This window comes from Bubalus kerabau, chromosome 16 (genome assembly GCF_029407905.1).
Source record: "Bubalus kerabau isolate K-KA32 ecotype Philippines breed swamp buffalo chromosome 16, PCC_UOA_SB_1v2, whole genome shotgun sequence".
NCBI classification, from domain to species: domain Eukaryota; kingdom Metazoa; phylum Chordata; class Mammalia; order Artiodactyla; family Bovidae; genus Bubalus; species Bubalus kerabau.
Genome location: NC_073639.1, coordinates 54025613 through 54035229, shown reverse-complemented (window position 1 = coordinate 54035229; position 9617 = coordinate 54025613). Strand labels below are relative to the sequence as shown.

The following is a 9617-nucleotide window of genomic DNA, read 5'->3' as shown; positions in this document are numbered from 1 at the left end:
CTTGGCAAGAGGAAACCTAACGAGACAGAACGCAGTCTAATCTCCTAGGACCGAACAGGCCTCCACACTGCGATTTTATGCCCACATCAGAGTCTCCCTGTAAATCTCCCTTGCGAGCCTATTCAATATTTATATTGCAGATGTAGCCATGCAAACCCAGCTAAATTTCTTCTGGGGAGTGGGTTGGGAAGGAGTGTGAGAAGGCTGTCCTTGGTGCTGAATTTCAAACTGGCACTAACTATCCTATTCCTTCAACTTGCCATGTTTTGAGGAAATGGTCCCAGAGCTCTGGCTGCATCAGCTTTCACCTCTGGGAAGATGTGCTGACCAGCCTCTTCTCAGAGTAGTGAGGAGTCTACGGTAGAAGGAAACTGGGATAAACTTAGAAAAGAGAGGATCTCCAGGGAGGACTCAACATTCTGAATTTCCACATGGCAATAGGCAGGGAAGCTTCCTTGGTGGCTCACTGGTAAAGAATCTGACTGCCAATGCAGGAGGCCTGGGTTCAAGCCCTGGGTTGGGAAGAACCCCTGGAGAAGGAAATGACAACTCACTCCAGTATTCTTGTCTGGAAAAATCCCTTGGACAGAGAAGCCTGGTGGGCTATAGTCCATGGGGTCACAAAGAGTTGGACACAACTTAACAACTCAACACCACCACCAACAACAATAGGCACAGAAACTCAACTAAGCAGGAACACTGGTCTGTAGATTTCTCAGGTGTTCATTTGGTCTCCTGTACCTTCGGTTCCTGAGAGCATGACCAAGGTCAATATTCACAAAACTCTTACAGTGTTCAGGACAAGGCTCCACACACCATCAGTCCAAGCATCTTACAATAGAATTTTCTGAGAATCAGGCATGTAAGGTGGATGAGTGAACAGGGTGGGGTGTAAGAGAAATTACGGAATAACAGAGATAGGTGACCTACAGAACAGTTGTCTGTTTCAGTAAAAGAGGCATCAGGTCTGGCTCCAACTGATTGTTTCCATGAGGGGATGGGATTGAAGGATGGCCAGATACTCCAGTTTTGTTTTGTTTTGTTTTTTCAAAACAAGCCAAAACTAACTGGTCATTTTTTTAAAAGTCCAACAAACATATAAACAAACAAGCAAAAAGCACATCTGCAACCTCTGGGGGTGGTTAGTAGTCAATCACGGGCTTCCCAGGTAGCTCAGCTGGTAAAGAATCCACCTGCAGTGCAGGAGACCCTGGTTTGACTTCTGGATCTGGAAGTTCCCCTGGAGAAGGGAAACCTACTCCAGTATTCTTGGTCTTCCCTGGTGGCTCACAAGCACAGAAATCTCAGACCGGTTGGAACCAGAAAATGATAAAAACATAGTCTGTACTCTCCAAGAGATCAATGATTGACTACTGTACTGAGCTGTGCTTAGTCGCTCAGTCATGTGTGACTCTTTGCAACCCCATGGACTATAGCCCATGAGACTCATCTATTCATGGCATTCTCCAGGCAAGAATACTGGAGTGGGTTGCCATGCCCTTCTTGCACCTGGTGAGGGTTTCAGTATCTGCAAAACACCTCAAAAGATATTGTCCTGTGTTGCTTTGAGGGGGAAACAGGACCCTGCCCCAAGCCTGCACTCTTGTTTCTCCTGACTGTGCCTCCCTTGTCTCCGCATCCCCTCCCTTTCCTGATTAACAACTGTTTGAACCTGCCCTCTGGAACTCAGGGAAGGCTCTGGAGGCTGAATGAAGACTATTTCCTGTAATCAAGAAATGAGGGATGCGAAAAGATTCTATACTGAGGAGCCCCACAGGGTCCTGATGGGTATCAAGATAGATTAACAGGTGGTAGACTGGACCTCCCTGATACTGAACCTCATTCATTTGACCAATTATAAAGCACTCTGTGAATGTGCATTACAATAAACCCTTATAACTTTAGTCGTATTTCTCAGCTGGGGTGATTCTGCCCCTAGATCAGGCTTAGAGACGTCTGCAGACATTTTTGGCAGTCTCTCTGAGGGTAAGGAGGTTGCTACCGGCACCCAGTGGGTAGACACCAGGCCATGCAAACACCTGACCCTGTAGAGGACAGCCCTTCAGGACAGGGAATTGTCTGGTCCCAGAGGTTAGCAGTGCCTGGGTGAAGAGAGCCTGCTCCAGTCATCCCAAGGCCATCGTAAGTTGTGGTCACTCTAGTCAATTTGCATCCAGGGGCCTCATGTTAAGTGTTTATTCAGACTTCTAAGCAAAGCTTAGTGAAGACAATCGACTCAGTCCTTTGATATGAGAGCTCTAGAAACGCTGGGTCATTCTGCGTCTGCACTGGCTGAAATCAGTCTGTAGACCTCCAATTTGCGAGCCACTTTCTGCATTGTTCCTTCCACAAAGGGCTGAGCTCATTGAAGATTCATTCTCTTTATGTCAAGACGTTTCCACTGAGCTCCAACACAAACCGCATTCTCCAAGAGAGTGGACGCTGATGACCTGGTTTGGGTCTCAGTGGTTGTACCAGTTCCCATCCAGCTAACACCGTACAGACTCTTCCTTCAGCTGCTTCAGCTGAGCCTGGACCTCTGCTCTGGCCTAGAGGTTCAGACAACTGGCTACCATTCACTGGGTTTCCCCCAATGGAGAAGCTACTAAGTGCCTTTGTATCAGTTTTCACATATGCAAAATGGGATCAGTATTAATATCCAGTTCCCATGTTGGTTGCAAAATTGACATTAGTTAATCCACATCAGTCTTAAAATACTTCTGGAATATATGCTTGATATACGCCATTTATTCATTGTCACTACTGTCTTCTAAAGGACAAGTTCTTTAACAGGGGAAATGCTTGTTAATAACCCAAATCACTGCACGATAAAATGTTGCTATTTTGTGGAATTTCTCAACATTGTTGTGCAGATCCACAGGTATCTTCCAGTGTACAGTGGCCAAGGGTAAAGGAACCACTTTCTTACTTCAGCACAGATAATGACCAACTTTATAGAGTCCCAAAAGGAGAGCTATGTCCTTTTGGACACAAGCCACATATGGAGGGAGAAAGGAATATTTCTTCCTTTTTCTACCAATTATACCACCTTCTGAAAAGTATGGACTTGGAATATGATTTTAAGAAAAAATTCTTTTAAAAAAGTAGCTCTGGGACTTCTCTGGTGGTCCAGTGGTGAGGACTCTGTGCTTCCACTACAGGGGGCACAGGTTCGATCCCTGGTCAGGGAACTAAGAAGTTGCATACCATGTAGTGAGGCAAAAAACAAACAGCTCTGAAAAGCCACTTAACAATTTTCATCCTTTAATGAAATTTTCTGGGGTTTCCGAGGTGGCGCTAGTGGTAAAGAACCCACGTGCCAATGCAAGAGACATAAGAGGCACAGGTTCGATCAATTGGGTTGGAAAGATCCCCTGGAGGAGGGCATGGCAATCCACTCCCGTATTCTTGCCTGGAGAATCCCATGGACAGAGGAGCCTGGTGAGCTACAGTCTATAGGGTCACAAAGTATTGGACATGACCGAAACAGTTTAGCAGCAACAGCAGCAATGAAGTTTTCTAGACCTAAAGGAGGTTTATAATAAGTGTCTGGGGGATATTATAAAGGAGACAAGGCAGCCTCTGCCTGCAGTGTGCTGGGCCACCAGCACGTGTGTGCAAATAACAATCAGAGAATCCTTGTAAGGTGGGACTGAGAAAAGGAGAAATCTATTAGTGTTCTCTCCTCTTTGAGACTGACCTCTGCTTTGATGATGAACAAGTATCCTGCTAAGAATGAGTCTTGGAAATGCTCCTTGTCCCTCCAGAGATGTTTCACATGGCAACCCTGAGCCGACTGCTTTAAAGAGAAAAAAAAGCACAAGCTAAAAGTTGAGAGTTACGTGTTATTTGGTGGGCAAAACTGAGGAGTTAGGCCTGAAACACAGCATCTCAGACAGTTCTAAGGGACTGCTCCAAAGAGGCAAGGGGGGAGCCAGTGTATATAGGAGTTTCTGTAACAAAGACCAGATCATTGGAACACAGAAAGATTACTGTGAATTAAAGAAAACCAGACATCTCAAGTTAAGGAATTTACTTTTCTATGTATGGGTAGATGCAAAATCTGGGCTCATCGAAATCATTCCCTTGATAGGCATCTTGGCTATCTGGGGCCAGTATCCTGTGCTTTCTCATCCTGAGTCTCCTCCAGGTACATGTTAAAGGGCAGCTGCATTGGGGACAGTGGAGGGTAATCCTGCACGGGCTTCAAATGCCTGTTTCTTTTCTTTTTTGGTCACTCTCCATGGCTTGTAGAATCAGGGATTGAACCCAAGCCATGGCAGTGAAAGCCCAGAATCCTAACCACTAGGTCAACAGGGAACTCCCTAGAGCACCTTGTTTCTAGCCTGAGTTTCCTCAGGGCTCACCACTGGGGCAGCTATAATGGGATGGCTTGATGCCTCCTGCCACATGCCTCTTTACCAATATAGCAGGCAATATTTTTCATTCATATATATACTCTCTACAAGTGACTCTGAAGGAATAATATTTCCAGTTGGAGGGCACTTAACAAGGCAAGTCCCATTCATGACCACTAACCGTTACCAACGAAGCCCCAAAAGAGTGTGTTTGGCTTTTTCAAGGAGTGTGGAAAAGCCAGAATTCCAAGTAAGTGATAAATGATGAGGTTTATTGAGTGAATGCAAAAGCCAGTGAGACCTCTGCTACTTTCAGTTATTTCTATTAAGGCAGAAGGGATGAAGGACACAGAAAGAGAGAAGTTGTGCTTTCAACCTCAGGTGCATTAGACTCGTTGAATAAGATCTACCTTGGCCATGCCTTCCTGGGACGTTCCAGCAGGAAAGCAGGGGAGGATGGCAAATGATACCTCACAGTCATTCGGTATGCTCTGAGCCAGCGCACTGTTTAATTAAACATGGCTTCTGTATGTAGCACATGGATGTATACAAACCCAAACAGAGATGTCTGTAGGGGAAACAACAGCTTTTACTTAATACTTCACAGGCGCATTGCCAGCACAAGCTGCTGAAAGCTCAGTCATTCCATTACTGCCCGTTTCTCCTAGCTGAGGGCGGAGGAGGGGGGCAGATTAGGGAGCAGGTACTCCAACCTGGGGCAGATCGAGGCCCCATGTAGACATCTGGTCCCGTTGTCACTTTGGCTGTTGTCTGTCTCTGGGCAGGGGAGGTGGAAGAGGAAATACGCTGGAGGAGAAGTGGAAGGAGAGGCACTCAGCCCCTCCTTAAGAGAATGGCATTTGGATTCATGAACACCTAGCTTCAAATGCGTGCTTGCCCCTTACAAGCTACAAGCAGCAGGCAAGTCTCTCTAACTCCCTGAGTCTCAATATCCCCACGTGGTTATGGGGGTTGGTGACTCTGCCTGACTCAGAGGGCATGCCGGATTCACCAGCGCTTAGTGAACAGGATAAACGGTAGAAGGAACCGCATCACTGCCAGTGGTGTGCTAGGCGCCTGTGCCTGCCTTGCTGCAGGGGATGCACACTGCAGGTTCTCAGGCCAGGGGTGTTCCATTTGGCCCACTCAGCATATTGCCTTCTCCGGCATTCATTTTCAAGATCAGAGTTTAGGAATATCACTTGAGGTTGAGATTTCTGACTTGAGCTGTTTGAAGATCTGGCAACTCTGAGCTCATCGACTCCCTGTCAGCAACCAGCTGGGCTGAGAGGACGCTGCCTCCTTAGGTTGGGCATGTGCCTTCTGGCCACAATGACACAGATGCCAGCAGCAGTACTTGTGGGATGTTTACTGTGGACGACAAGAGCGTCCACCACAGGGCGGTGACCAACAGTATCCCCATTTTACAGATGAGAGTGTTGAGATAGAGATAGATGATAGATAGATATGATGGGTGGATAGATAGGTATGATGGATGGATGGATGGATATGATGGATGGATGGATAGGTACATAGATAGATATAAAGAGATAAATTCTATGGAATTGGTTCCTAAGATAATGGAGGCTGAGAAGTCCCATGATCTGCCATCTGCAAACTGGACACCCAGGAAAGCTACTGGCGTAATTCAATATAAGTCAGAAATTATGAGAATCAGGGGAGTCAGTGTAATTTCCAATCCAAGGGCAGGAAAAGACAGATACCCCAGCTCTAGCAGACAGGGAGGAAAGGGATCACTCCTTCCTTGCTCTTTCTTTTTAAATTTTATTTATTTATATTTATTTTTGGCTGTGCTGGGTCTTCATTGCTGCTTTTCTCTTGTGGCGAGCAGGGTCTACTCTCCAGTTGCAGTTCCAAGGCTTCTCATCGTGGTGGCTTCTCTTGTTATGGAGCATGGGCTCTGGGGTGCTCGGGCTTCAGTAGTTTCGGCATGTGGACTCAGTAGCTGAGGCATGTGAGCTCAGTAGCTGCGATTCCTGGGCTCTAGAGTACAGGCTCAGTAGTTGTAGCACATGGGCTTAATTTGCCCCTAGCATGTGGTATATTCCCGGACTAGAGATGAAACCCATGTCTACTGCATTGGCAGGCAGATTCTTTACCTCTGAGCCAGCAGGGAAGTCCCTTCCTCTACCTTTTGTTCCATTCAGACCCTCAGCAGATTAAATGGGACCCACCCACCCACTGGGGAGTCCACCATTTCAAATGCTCACATCATATCACAGACATACCCAGGACATATGTTTAATCTGGACACCCAGTGGTCTCATCAAGTTGACACATCACATTTGTCAGGAACCAATTTGAAACTTTTACTGATGCAACTTTCAGTAATAAAAATGATGTTACAGTCCCACTGCCTCTCAAAATTCAGACAACAAAGCATCACCCAATTTTGGAAACATCTGTGCTTAAAATCATTTTAAAACCTGCTGTCTGTATCACATGATCCATCACTGTGATCTGTGTGCTCGTGGAGTTTGTCTGGCCTTGGTGCAGATGGAGCCATGAGATTCTAGTTTGATACCAATGACTGTCATGGGGTGTGTGTCCTTTGAAGGATGTCTTTCTCTCTAAATTGTTCTGACAGTTCTGATGTCTCGATAAGCAACCTCTGACTTCCTTGGAGGGACATTCGCTTCAACCACTCTTCTGTAACTGAAATAGCCAACTGTTTACATTGGACTTGGGACTTTCTAATTGTGTCATTTGTTTAAAGCTTCCTGGAGAATTTCATTTCTGGGCTTTGGTCTGTGATGTTTGTCACAAGGGCAGAGTTTATGGGAGCCTGTTGATACAGGGTAAAGGCATTGTAGGCGGCCAGTTATTAATGCCACTTTGCACTAGTAGAGTGATTTATAATTTCCCAAGTGCTTTGTTATGCATCTTATATGATTCTCCCTCATGAGGGAAGTGGAGAAGGGATGACCCTCCTATCTGAATGCCCAGCAACGTTTAATAGAGCATCAACTGGATTCTTCTTCAAACACTCTGCTTACTTCCCATCTGAGACATTCCTCATTTTCTCAGTTCTTTTAAAAACATTCTCAGTCATTATCCAACTCTTTGCGATCCCATGGACTGTAACCCACCAGGCTCCTCTGTCCATAGAATTCTCCAGACAAGAATACTGGAGTGGGTTGGTATTCCCTTCTCCAGGGGATCTTTCTGACCCAGGGATCAAACCCAGGTCTCCTGCATTGCAAGTGGATTCTTTACCCTCTGAACCACCCAGGAAGCCCTTTAAAAACATTCTAGGGTCCAGGAAAGCCAAAGATCAACTGAAGTAATGAACTATGTTAGTTTCCTCCTGCTACTGCAACAAATTACCACAAACTCAGGGGCTTAAAGCAAAGACAACTATTATCTTACTGTTGTTTGGTATATTAGAAGTCTAACATGGGTATCCAGAGAAGGCAATGGCACCCCACTCCAGTACTCTTGCCTGGAAAATCCCATGGATGGAGGAGCCTGGTGGGCTGCAGTCCATGGGGTTGCTAAAATCAGGCACGACTGAGCGACTTCACTTTCACTTTTCACTTTCATGCATTGGAGAAGGAAATGGCAACCCACTCCAGTGTTCTTGCCTGGAGAATCCCAGGGACGGGGGAGCCTGGTGGGCTGCCGTCTATGGGGTCGCACAGAATCGGACACGACTGAAGTGACTTAGCAGCAGCAGCAGCAACATGGGTCTCACGGGGCTAAAATCTGTGTGTCTTCAGGGGAGAACGCTTTCCCTTGTCTCTTTCAACTCCAGAGGTGCCTGCATTCCTTGCTTAGTGATTCCTTTTGTCTTTATTTTTAATTGTTAAAAATATTTTTATTAATGTATTTATTTGGCTGCACTGGGTCTTAGTTGCAGCATGTGAACTCTTAGTTGTGGCATGCAGGATCTGGTTCCTTGACCAGGGATTGAACCCAGGCCTCCTGCATTGGGAGCTTGGAGTCTTAGCCACTGGACCATCTGGGAAGTCCCTCCTTCCATCTTTAAAGCCAGAGATGGACTTGAGTCCTTCTCAAGTGGCATTTCTCAGACACTGGCCCTCCTGCCTCCCTCTTCCACTTATAATGACCTTTGAGATGACATTGGGTCTGTTTGGACAATCCAGAATAATCTCTGCATCTCAAGATCCTGAAATTAATCACATCTGTCAAGTCCTTATACCCCGAGGGCAATATGTTCACAGGTTTTGAGGATTAGGATGTGGACACCTGGGTTGGGGGAGGGCATTCTTGTTATCATGTGAACTTAGATTTTATTCCTGGTGAACTACTCAGAGGCTTTAGTAAGCAAAATGCATGTCATAATCCTTAACAGTGAGAGCATTTAGTGTGCCCATGACCACAGTTTTCAGACACCGTCCTCCTTAACATGCTCTCTCATGTCCCAACACCCTCAGAATGCACTGCAGATTCCTTTCCATAGTCTGCCCAACTGGATGAGCCCCCTGCTTCCTATGGCAATATTACGTAAAGACAACTTGCTTGTCCCCTACTAAGTGGCAGAAGGTGATGGCTTTCTGCCCCTTTGTTTTGAGCAAGCCAAGCTGCAAGCAATTTTTGAGGTGGATGATCCCAGCAAGCCTGGTGAGGAAATAGGAGTGAGATGGTAAAAATGCCAAGGTCTGAGGGCTGATCACCTGCTGTCTGAACCTGCAGATCACCATGCAGGTGCCTCCCCACAGGGGGCGCTCTGACAGTCTGTGCATAGCTCAGCTTGCATTACCTGACCACTGGTGAGAAGCTTGGGTTTTAATCCACTGATTCTCATCCATTATTGGATGACGGTCAGCTGCAAATTGACCTCTCTGTTATAGATGCTCAGAAAGAGTTTAGGGTGCAAAATATTAGAGACCTGTGAAAGGAAGGAGTTGAGGCAGGAATGGTCAGAGGGATAAGTTGTTGTGTGGTGCAGAATTGAGAGCTTTAGCCATTGACAGAGATTTCTGAATGGGGACTGCTGGTCAGTTTCCAGCATCAGGCCAAAACGGGCCTTTACCATCCCATCTCAGGCTTCAGATTTACTGGGAGGGTTGGCCTATGGAGGGTGTGGCTTATGGGGGTGTGGTCTTGGGAGGGTGTGGCTTCTGGAGGGTGTGGCTTCTGGAGGGTGTGGCTCGGGAGGGTGCGACCTTGGGGAGACTCTCAGGTTCTCAGTCCCCCATTCCAAGGGTGGTCTAGCTGGAGGCTGTCTCTTCCTTGCAGGGGCCTAATTCCCCCAGGTTTTTCACTTGAATGTCT

General features: G+C 46.5%; 1 non-coding gene across 1 annotated transcript; it reads left to right on the top strand.

Moving 5' to 3' along the window:
- The first annotated feature begins 3118 nt into the window (after positions 1-3118).
- TRNAG-UCC (transfer RNA glycine (anticodon UCC)) lies at positions 3119-3191 on the top strand. The gene has a single exon. It is a non-coding gene; the product is annotated as a tRNA-Gly (tRNA).
- Positions 3192-9617: the final 6426 nt, after the last annotated feature.